General features: G+C 32.2%; 1 long non-coding RNA gene across 4 annotated transcripts; it reads right to left on the reverse strand.

Annotated features, from left to right (window-relative positions):
* Window positions 1-6,085: 6,085 nt before the first annotated feature.
* On the reverse strand, window positions 6,086-8,225 carry LOC119662703. 4 transcript variants are annotated; one of them, XR_005250875.1, is made up of 4 exons: window positions 7,513-8,225; window positions 6,863-7,305; window positions 6,404-6,806; window positions 6,086-6,344 (listed from the first exon to the last, which is right to left on the reverse strand). It is a non-coding gene; the product is annotated as an uncharacterized LOC119662703 (long non-coding RNA). The 4 variants fall into 4 exon arrangements; XR_005250873.1 differs by having other exon boundaries at window positions 6,863-7,035; window positions 7,096-8,225; XR_005250872.1 differs by having other exon boundaries at window positions 7,096-8,225.
* Window positions 8,226-9,932: the final 1,707 nt, after the last annotated feature.

Genomic DNA, 9,932 nt, shown 5'->3' on the forward strand with positions numbered 1-9,932 from the left:
CATTTGGATCGAACATTTGTGAATTTTCGAACTGTTTTATATTTTTTGTTTCATTTGTTTTATAGAAATATTCGTAATGACAGATATTGGAACAAAATATGTTGTTCGAACATTTTCACATATGTACGTTTAAGTATGTGAGCATTAAAATCCTTGAAGTCTTTAAAGCCTCAAATAGCTCTTGTAGGCAGACATTTCTTTCTTTGAGTATTAAAATCCTAAGATCTGAATTTTAATTTTGATCTTAAGATCAAATCAGCTGTGGGATCTTTGGATACCGGGACATACTGGCGAATGCGGAAACGAATACGCGGACCAACTAGCCAGGAAAGGAGCAGCCACACCGACTAGGATTAGCCACGAAAGTAGCAGCCACACCAGGATTGTATAAAGCTATCAAAAGAAAAACTTAGAATCATCACAGGAATTCTAACAGAAACTAACTAACTAAAGTACTACCTTACAAGACTAGGTATACTTACGGATGCAAACTATAGATTCTGTCAAGAGAATCGGAAACACGTTTGCTGTTAGAATAGGGATGTATATTCTTGCAGAAGAGGAAATAAAACTCTGTTAAGTAGGTTCTTTACTACGTTCTTTTGACGCAACAGGGCTTAGAGACCTACTCTATGCCAAGAAGGGGTCACAATAAACCCGACGGTAGCAGTGCCACATTCCCTAACAATAATAATAAGGCAGAGGTTGCTATTAAGTTTTCTTAAAATCTTAAAATTATAATTGATAATTCTCAATGTTTTTATTTGCAAAAAAAAATTTTTCTCAATGTATTTTGATATCGGTTAGTGTAACTGGTACGCATGCAGTCATTCGGTCGGTTGGTCGGTTGGTTGATTTATTGGTCTCATTGATAAAATTCTAGAGCGTTAAATGATAAGAGGAAATCTGCTCTAATCTATGCTGACAAAAATACAAAACATTTGTTGGGAAAATGCAGACTCAATTGGAGATGGACTGGAGATGGCCTGGAGATGGCGCAGGCGCAATAAAACTCAGACCAAAGCGTGAAAACATTACAAATATGCAAATGATAATGCAATATAATCTTCTAATTGGACACCACAAATTGTGACGAAAACAAAATACATATCAAGTTGCAGGCCCCAAAATAAAAGTCCCTAGGTTAATCAATTAACGGTGATGAAATGTTGATGGGGAAACGAATTGAAAGTGGAAGTGCAAATTGATTGAAGATGGGAGAATTTGAGAGAAGAGGAAACGCCGATTGCTGAAGAGTTACGAATAGTTTTTTTTTGTTTTTTTGGAGGAGGCAGTGAAGCGCTGAACTGCTGAACCCGTAAGGCACTTATCACACACCATATGAATGTGTACCACAGTAGAAGAGTGCATGCGATAGAGAGACAACAGCAGCGGCGCGGCGGGGTGGTGAGAGCACACGAATAGTTTGTGTGGCATAGAGATGCAGAGTATTTTGTTACCCCTAAAAAATGGAAATGTGGAAAAGTGTGAAAGTGGGAAAGTGAGAAAGTGCAAAAACAACATTCAAATTTATAATTTGAATTTTGTAATCTTTTAACATAGAAATAATGTTTTCTATTTTTCTTGTCTTCTTGTCTTTAATGGCTTCTATTCTTTTAATTCTTTTTAGTTAATAAATAATTATTGTAGCTCACCTTTGGACCTTCGAATCAAGTAGAGTCAAACAAGGGCCGTACGTGCTGTGCTGTTCTGGCGATTATGACTTCCAAAATATGTAATTTGCTTGACGTTTGTTGTGTTTTATGCTTTGTGTTTTAACAAACGCATACGAAGACGAAGGCGAAGGCGAAGACGGAGATGAAGAAAAATACTGGCATCAAATTTTTGTAATATTAAACAAAAATAATACCAACACCAACACCAACAATAACAACAACAACAAACACCACAAACACTTAATAACAAAAAATAATTAAAAAAACAAACTTGTTCTTATTTTCCTACAATTTTTGTTTTTTTTTTTATCTTTCTTGTTTGTGTTTTGTGTTAATTTATTTATTTGTAAATTTTTAAAAATTTTTTTGTTATTTAAAATTTTATTTGTTTCTGTTCCGTTCTGTTCTGTTCTTAATTATCGTTTTTTTTGTTTTTCAAATATTTATGGTTTTTGAAAATCAGATGTTTGTCAGCGAAAGCATCTTTTAGAAATACTTGTGCATTTTCTATTTTGTTTTTCTCGTTATTTTATTTTTATAATTATAATTATAATTATTATTAAAATTTCATATGAATTAGAATTTTATGCGTTTGAATGAATTTAAATGTTATCAGTAGCACATTTAGTATTCGACTTTGTAACGTTTCAAACACGACACTCGAAATCCAAACAAACACTCCGCACTCAACAAAAACAGCAGCACGAGTCAGTCCGTCAGTCAGTCAGTCACTCAGTCACTCAGTCTGGCACAATCACAAGAAGAATAACAAAGAAGTTTACATTAAATCTTCAGTGGCAAATATGTTTCCCGTACACATGCGAACACTTCACGTTTTACGTTCAATACATTATGCAGCAGCAGCAGCGGCGGCGGCGGCAACAAAATATATCAAAACAACAAACACGAAAGTATAAGCAAAATGCAAGCGCACGAAACGTGGCAACAACCACCTCATTGAACAATCCAATAAGAACTGAAATATAAAATCATTCATTTCACTAAACATGCTCCACGAGCGCTGGCAAAAAAGCCTAAACATCAACAAAACAGCGGGCAATACAGCATAGCGCTGGCAACAAACGCAAATAATGAAACAAAGGAAACTCAAAAGCAATAGCAAAATTCTAATATTACAGCAGCACAACAACACTGAGAGCCAAGCAAACACATTTAGAGCTCATTTGTTTATTTGTTTTCACTGAGCAACACAGAAATACAGAAATACACACCGTAGCAATAAGAATTTTGTATGAGTTTTTTATTGCTTTGCAAATGTTGCCGGCAACAAGTCTCTGGTAACAAATGTTTATAAACAGTTTATTAATGTATGTTAAAATTTTTTCTGCAGCAAATGAGATTAGAGGCATGCTGTGCTAGCTTTTGTTGCAGATATAATATTGATAATATTGATAAAACAAAAATTGAGTTCGATTCCTGGTACTTGAAGTCTCAAAAAATTATTTACGAGTACCACTCTCATGATGGGTATTTGAAAATACTCGAAACATTTGTATGGTCAGTTAAAAATTCAATTAATTAAAATAACATAAAAAATAATTTTTGTTGTTGTAGTTCACTACTGTTCGAAAAACTTTTTCATAATTGATATTATAATAAATACAAGAGATAATTTTAAATAAATAAATAAATAAATGTAAATAAATAAGTAAACAATAAACATTTTTCAAAAATCATTACGTTAGTCTAATAATTTGCATTTCTTTATAATTAAATTTAAAAACAAAATTTAAATATTTATCTTGCTGAATACACTTACCACATGCTATAGTGCATTGTACATTGCATTCATTGTAAACATTTTAAGTGCAGCTGCACTTAGTTTTGTATTAGTGATAATTTACATGTTGCGCTCAATGTTGTACTCAAGTTGCGCTCAATGTTGCACTGGGCTTTGTTGCAAAATTTTTGTTTTTGTTTTGACTTAGCTAAGTTTTGTAACTAAGTCGCTGCAATGTAGAGTCTCGAAAAGACCCACTGCTGCAATGCATTTCGTAGCCATGTGAACCCAAACAAAGTGCATGTGTCATTGTTGCTGTGTTCATTTGCTTAGTATTCTCAATACAAGAGATGCGCGAATATTAGCCATAATACTTATAAATAATAATCCAAATACTAGAAAAATTACTTAGTCATTTGAATGTTTCATGAATGTTTCATGTATTTGATATGTATTATTAGTGTCATCAAAATTCAGACACGGAAATAGTGATTAAGTATTAATTAATTACTAACATTTTAATGCGATATGATGTCTCTTGAAGCGGTACGGGTTGTTTACTGCTGATGATTTTTTTTGATGAAATTTTAAATTTCAATCAGTCATAAAATAATTTTAGAAATATAAAACCAAACTTAAGCGGGTAACCGAAGATGTTTCGACATCGCTAACATCGTTAAGTTTAAGAACTGCAATTAAATTAAAAATAAAAAAGAAAAACTATATATATTATATATTATATTATTATTACTCAAATCTATAACATTGACTAAAGTCCCATTAAGTATGTATCTGCCATATCAAAAGAGGGGGCAATATATTCACATAATGTGCTATATACATATATAGTAAAAATATAGATTTTTCAATTAAAAACCATAAACAAATATAATTTGAGTAATTTGAGACAAGTATTATTGATTGGATATATGATTCTATAGCACTAATGAAGAAAAACTATTTTGGCGATCATAAAAACTTTTAGATCTTCTGGATCATGGAAACAATCTTCCAATGCTTCTTCGAAAATTGTGCACTAATTCCACGAATCATGTACTCGACGTTTTCTTCCAAAACTATATAGTTGAGAACTATGACATCAGATTCTTATATAAACAGTATTCTATCAGGGAAGAGTCATTTTAGAAGGCCATGCCACAGTTTCATTACAAGAGATGATATAGTTATAAATCACCTCATTCCATAACTCTTTAAAAACATAACAAAGCACAGTCTCGTGGGAGCCAAAAATCGTACATAATGTGTTTGCCCACACATGGAAAAGTTAACCATTGTGTATGGCTTTGTTCTACGCGGCATACACGGTGTTATTCTGATTCACTTCAGTTTTTAAAAAGTATGGGACCTAATCATAACAGCTGTGTATGAAGTTATTTCGGCTGATGTTAGTGGTGATGTTCCAATTGCGTTCAGTTTATAGAAAGTATATATATGTGTGTGTATCCTAATCATTTGAGTAGTCCATAAACAATACAATACGTTTTCCACTGTGTATCGGTTGGAAAAGGATTGTCTATGGTCTCAACAAAACTATTATGGCATATATATGTAACCGAGTAATTGCTTAGGATTAAGTGAGATAGATAGATAGATAGATAGATAGATAGATAGATAGATAGATAGATAGATAGATAGATAGATAGATAGATAGATAGATAGATAGATCGATTGATAGATAGATAGATAGATAGATAGATAGATAGATAGATAGATAGATAGATAGATAGATAGATAGATAGATAGATAGATAGATAGATAGATAGATAGATAGATAGATAGATAGATAGATAGATATGATAGATAGATAGATAGATAGATAGATAGATAGATAGATAGATAGATAGATAGATAGATAGATAGATAGATAGATAGATAGATAGATAGATAGATAGATAGATAGATAGATAGATAGATAGATAGATAGATAGATAGATAGATAGATAGATAGATAGATAGATAGATAGATAGATAGATAGATAGATAGATAGATAGATGGATAGATAGATGGATAGATAGATAGATAGATAGATAGATAGATAGATAGATAGATAGATAGATAGATAGATAGATAGATAGATAGATAGATAGGTAGATAGATAAACTTAAATGAACCGTTTTTACAGCGGCGATTTTTTAGTTTGAAGATTTTTTTAGTAAGACTCTATCTCTATTTTAGGAAGTGTCGAAGATGAACCACTTCTTTTATGATTTATTTTCGATTCTTGAACCACGTAAGCTTTCTTCACTTTTTTAGGAAATACCCTGTACATACAGATCACAGATTATGTATGTGCATGCATACATTTCAAATAAATTACAAAGTAAACAAATAAACTATTGAATCAATATTCCAACATAGGCCTTTCCTTTTTAGCTCTTCTTAAATGTCTTTCCTTACCTACTATGGGACTGAGGTACCTAATACTGTAAGTGTTCAGTATAATGTGAGGAAACCGTTCAAGTTTGAATAAAACACCAAATACTTTAATGTTATTTACTGATTTTGCACTATTGAAATGATGGGATCAGTCATATTTAATGTGAAAAAAAATATAATGTGTAAATACAGACTTGTTTTGTAAATATCATAAAATGTTTAGAATATTGATTTTTTTAACGATAAATCATTACATGTTAAGCAGACTGTTTATAATTAAATGATCCAATGTAAACATTATGAAGTTCATGTTCTTTGTTTTGAAGTTTTAAGACGAAATTTAGATGTACTATAATGTTTACATCAACGATAGTGGCCATCAGAGACTAAATAAGTCGTACCTTAACTGGCAACTGCATATCTGCCTCCATATCTCTCTGTTTTCGCCAAAAACCAATGAATACCTTAAGCTTCTGGTTTACAATAACAAGGTTGTACATCTTACTCGGTTTTGAGATGGTTATTAAGACTAGGAATATTTAGAGTCTGTGTTAATTTAATAACCATCAAATAATTGAAAACGCTTACTTAATAGTGCTGATATCCTTTTATGCCAGCTGCTGCCATTGATTCAATCTTCAACTAATTTTCGAATATTTGAAGTTTTTGTTCTAAAATATAGTTCCGGAACTCAAAAGATTTTCATTAAATTTTGTGTTAGTATTTTCCATTCAAATAGGTTTATGGATCATACTTAGGTAATGTTCCACTTTAATCTCAACAAGGCAGTGAGGTAGACAAAAGGTTGATGCACTGTTTGCAAAATATATGGTATTACAGCTTTTCTGGATTAATCTTGCAGATGTGTTTGGGAGCATTTTGTGAAATTACTATACAATCAACATCTTTCATAACATCACGTTCAGATTCAGATGTTACTGTGCCTTCTGAATTCTCTCATTGTGTTAAACAGCAAGTTGTCGTGGGTAGCCTGGAAGTCAATATATAAATGAATTTATATTTGTTATGTGTTATATTTTTACGAACATTGGTCTGTTATATTAAACATAACGGATCAGCCACTGAATTATTTCTAAAAATCCAATAATAGTTTTGAAGCGCACAGCTTGGACCCCGACTAATTCGGATGTTGCGAAAACGCCAAGATGCACAAGACTGTTGATACGCATAATGACATGTTGTGACGTGATCCTCAATATCTAATCTTGTGTAATGCGCATTTACAGCGATGTTTGCTTTGACAGTGTTCAGTAACTTACCGTACGTTAGTAGCCCCAACACGGTCCAGAGTTAACTATATCGTCGACATCGTTTTCGCCAAAAAAAACATTTACAGAATAAGTTATGCCCAAATTGTAATGATTCGGATGTTGTAAAAAGACCAAGAAACCATAAACTTGGCTCATTTTGATTGGTGACACGCCCAGGCACATTTACGGGGATATGAAACTTGAGTTTTTGGAGGATTTCTGCAAGGTAAATTCAAGATGTTTGTAAGATCTACAATACTTTTATGTCGGAATTAAAGTTAAAGGCTTTGAACTGTTCAAACTTTCCATGTAATATTTCCAACCATATCTAATTTCCCTATTTCATGATGTCACCGATTCGTTAATTTTACGAGCTCATTGTTGTTATTTTTTTAACTCTATTTCTTGTGAACCTGTTATACTTACATGATAGACGTAGTAAGCAGATTATAATTATTTTTGTAAACCTTTGTGAAGTGTCATTAATTCCTCCTAGTTTTGATAGCACTTCTTGCTGAAATCGCTATTTCATCCACAACATCTAACCTTCCTCAAAATGAGCGTGAACTTCCACGTTTGCTTGTATAGGGAGCGGTAAACTATCTCCATTACCTTGATGCGGACCGGTGTTAAAGTCATCGCCGACTTCTTCATCATCAAAAATTTCATCGTCAAAACCTACATCCAAATAAGTTAATTGCAGCAAATATTCTATATGCTGTTCAGCAATATTTGTGGCTATGTGTAGCGACATCTCCTCCGTAATGTATCGGGACACATAAGATATTCGACAAATTTCATAATCTGGTATATGCTGCATTAACTCAATGGACATTGCATTACAGAGAGTTTTGCCAATAATGTGTGTGTTACCCCATGGGTTATATATCTTCATCTCAAACAGATTTGGTTCCGCAGCGAGGTGAAATATGATCACTTGATGTGATAGCGGCAAAATACTTCTAGCTGCCGATAAAGCTTTGCTCAAGTTAGTCCTTCGGAATCTGCTGATTATTTCGGCTAAGGGTAAACGATCGATTTCCTCTATCTGCAACATAGTAATAAGAGATTTGTACTTAACTGTAAAATTTGGAAAAGTTGGAACTGGAAAGATAACCAAAATTGTGCAACTGATGTGAATTTTGTGAAATATATATTCTAAAATTTTTTTTTTATAAACATGTATATATTTTTTTTTTAACATATATTATAAGAATCAAAGTTAATACGACCAAAGTTGGGAAGAATATTAGATATTTTAGTAGTAGTAATAAAAAATTCTTCTTACGAAAATCCTTCTCCACTTTTAATGATTTATTGGAGATATTTGTGGGGTTTGTTGTAATAATGTAAATTCCTGGACTTAATTTCTTAGTTTTTAGGAGTTGAACAATTATTATTTACCACACTTTATAATACTTATGATAACCACTCTTTCTTCGGTCGCTGTAAATTTCACAAGGCACATATTCTATGTGCCTGAATGAGTGCGACTCTTGTGCCTGTTAAGGCAAGCGGATAGCTTGTTAAACTTTCCAAAAACCTTTAAAAAAATTAATAAAATAATTTGACAAAAATTTTGAAAAAATAGAAAAAGGAATAGGAAAAAGATTTAAACATCGGACTTATGTCAAGGTCTGGAAAATGGAGCCGCCAATTTTTCCAAAAGTCGAGTTTTACTTTTCGTTGACCTCAGGTTGAGATCTCAAGTGAGTTAAATTAATAATATGGCTACTGAAAGGGGAAAGTCGACGTGATTATTTTGCAGTATTTGCTTTCGTTTCTTTCGTCATTTACTAATTTTAAGCGTATTTAGAAATAAAACGGTTATTCGAAAAACCCATAATAAATAAATAGTGATGGACTTGCGTGTCACTAATAGTACCGAATTTATGCTAATAAAGTGTTAGAAGTCTTTAAAATGATGGCATTAATCGTTTAACACGCATAAGGATTTCTCATGCCCAAATCTTCGGTTCTTAATCAGATCGAGCGTTGAATGCGTAGCCAAGGTAAGCTCAGTGAGGAAGAACGAACAAGATTATACTGGAAAAACCTACCGGTTGTATCAGATTTCAAATACTTTTGGGGACTTGTACTCTATAAGGATTGTTTGGTTTTAACGAAGAATAAGCTAGGAAATATAGCAGGAATTTCATTATAAGATTGGAAAGTGGAAATGTTCTTATGGTAAATGTGATCAGCAGAAGGGGTCTGTATTGATCTATAAATTGAAGAAAAACTTAGACGAATATTTATCATTCGATGCTCTAAAACTCGCGACACAGTTGGTGGAGGAAGTGACTCAGAGAATCAGTCTAAGGTGCCGAAGGGAGCGCAGTAGGTGATGGTGCTGCCAGTATTCTAGTGTTTGTAAACATTAAAGTATGAATGTAAGTAAATATTAAATTAGCTGTAAACGAAGATAATTGAGACTGAATTTCAATTGTTATTGAATTAAGAAATTACAGTCAGAGACACATTTTATGGTATCGAATTTCGACCAAAATTAATAAGTTATTTTTAATTTAGTCCAGCTCTTAATGGATGTAAATTATTTGAATTGCCTTAAAGCCATTTTTAGTGTATATTGGTTTCATAAATGATGTTGTTGATGCTTTAGTCTTTTCGTGTTTCGATTAACGAGATATGATCCATACATTAAATATATTAAAGCTATTAACCTTAGATATATAGAATAATATGGAAAAGTTATTAACAAAAGCAATGATCTATACATCGAATGAGTCCAGCCATTATTTTAGTCGTTCAAATCGATTATTAACGATTAGTTATTTGGATGAGTTGCTATTTTAAATAATTGAAATAGTACAAAATAATTGCTT

The sequence above is a fragment of the Teleopsis dalmanni genome, chromosome X (assembly GCF_002237135.1).
Source record: "Teleopsis dalmanni isolate 2A chromosome X, ASM223713v2, whole genome shotgun sequence".
NCBI classification, from domain to species: domain Eukaryota; kingdom Metazoa; phylum Arthropoda; class Insecta; order Diptera; family Diopsidae; genus Teleopsis; species Teleopsis dalmanni.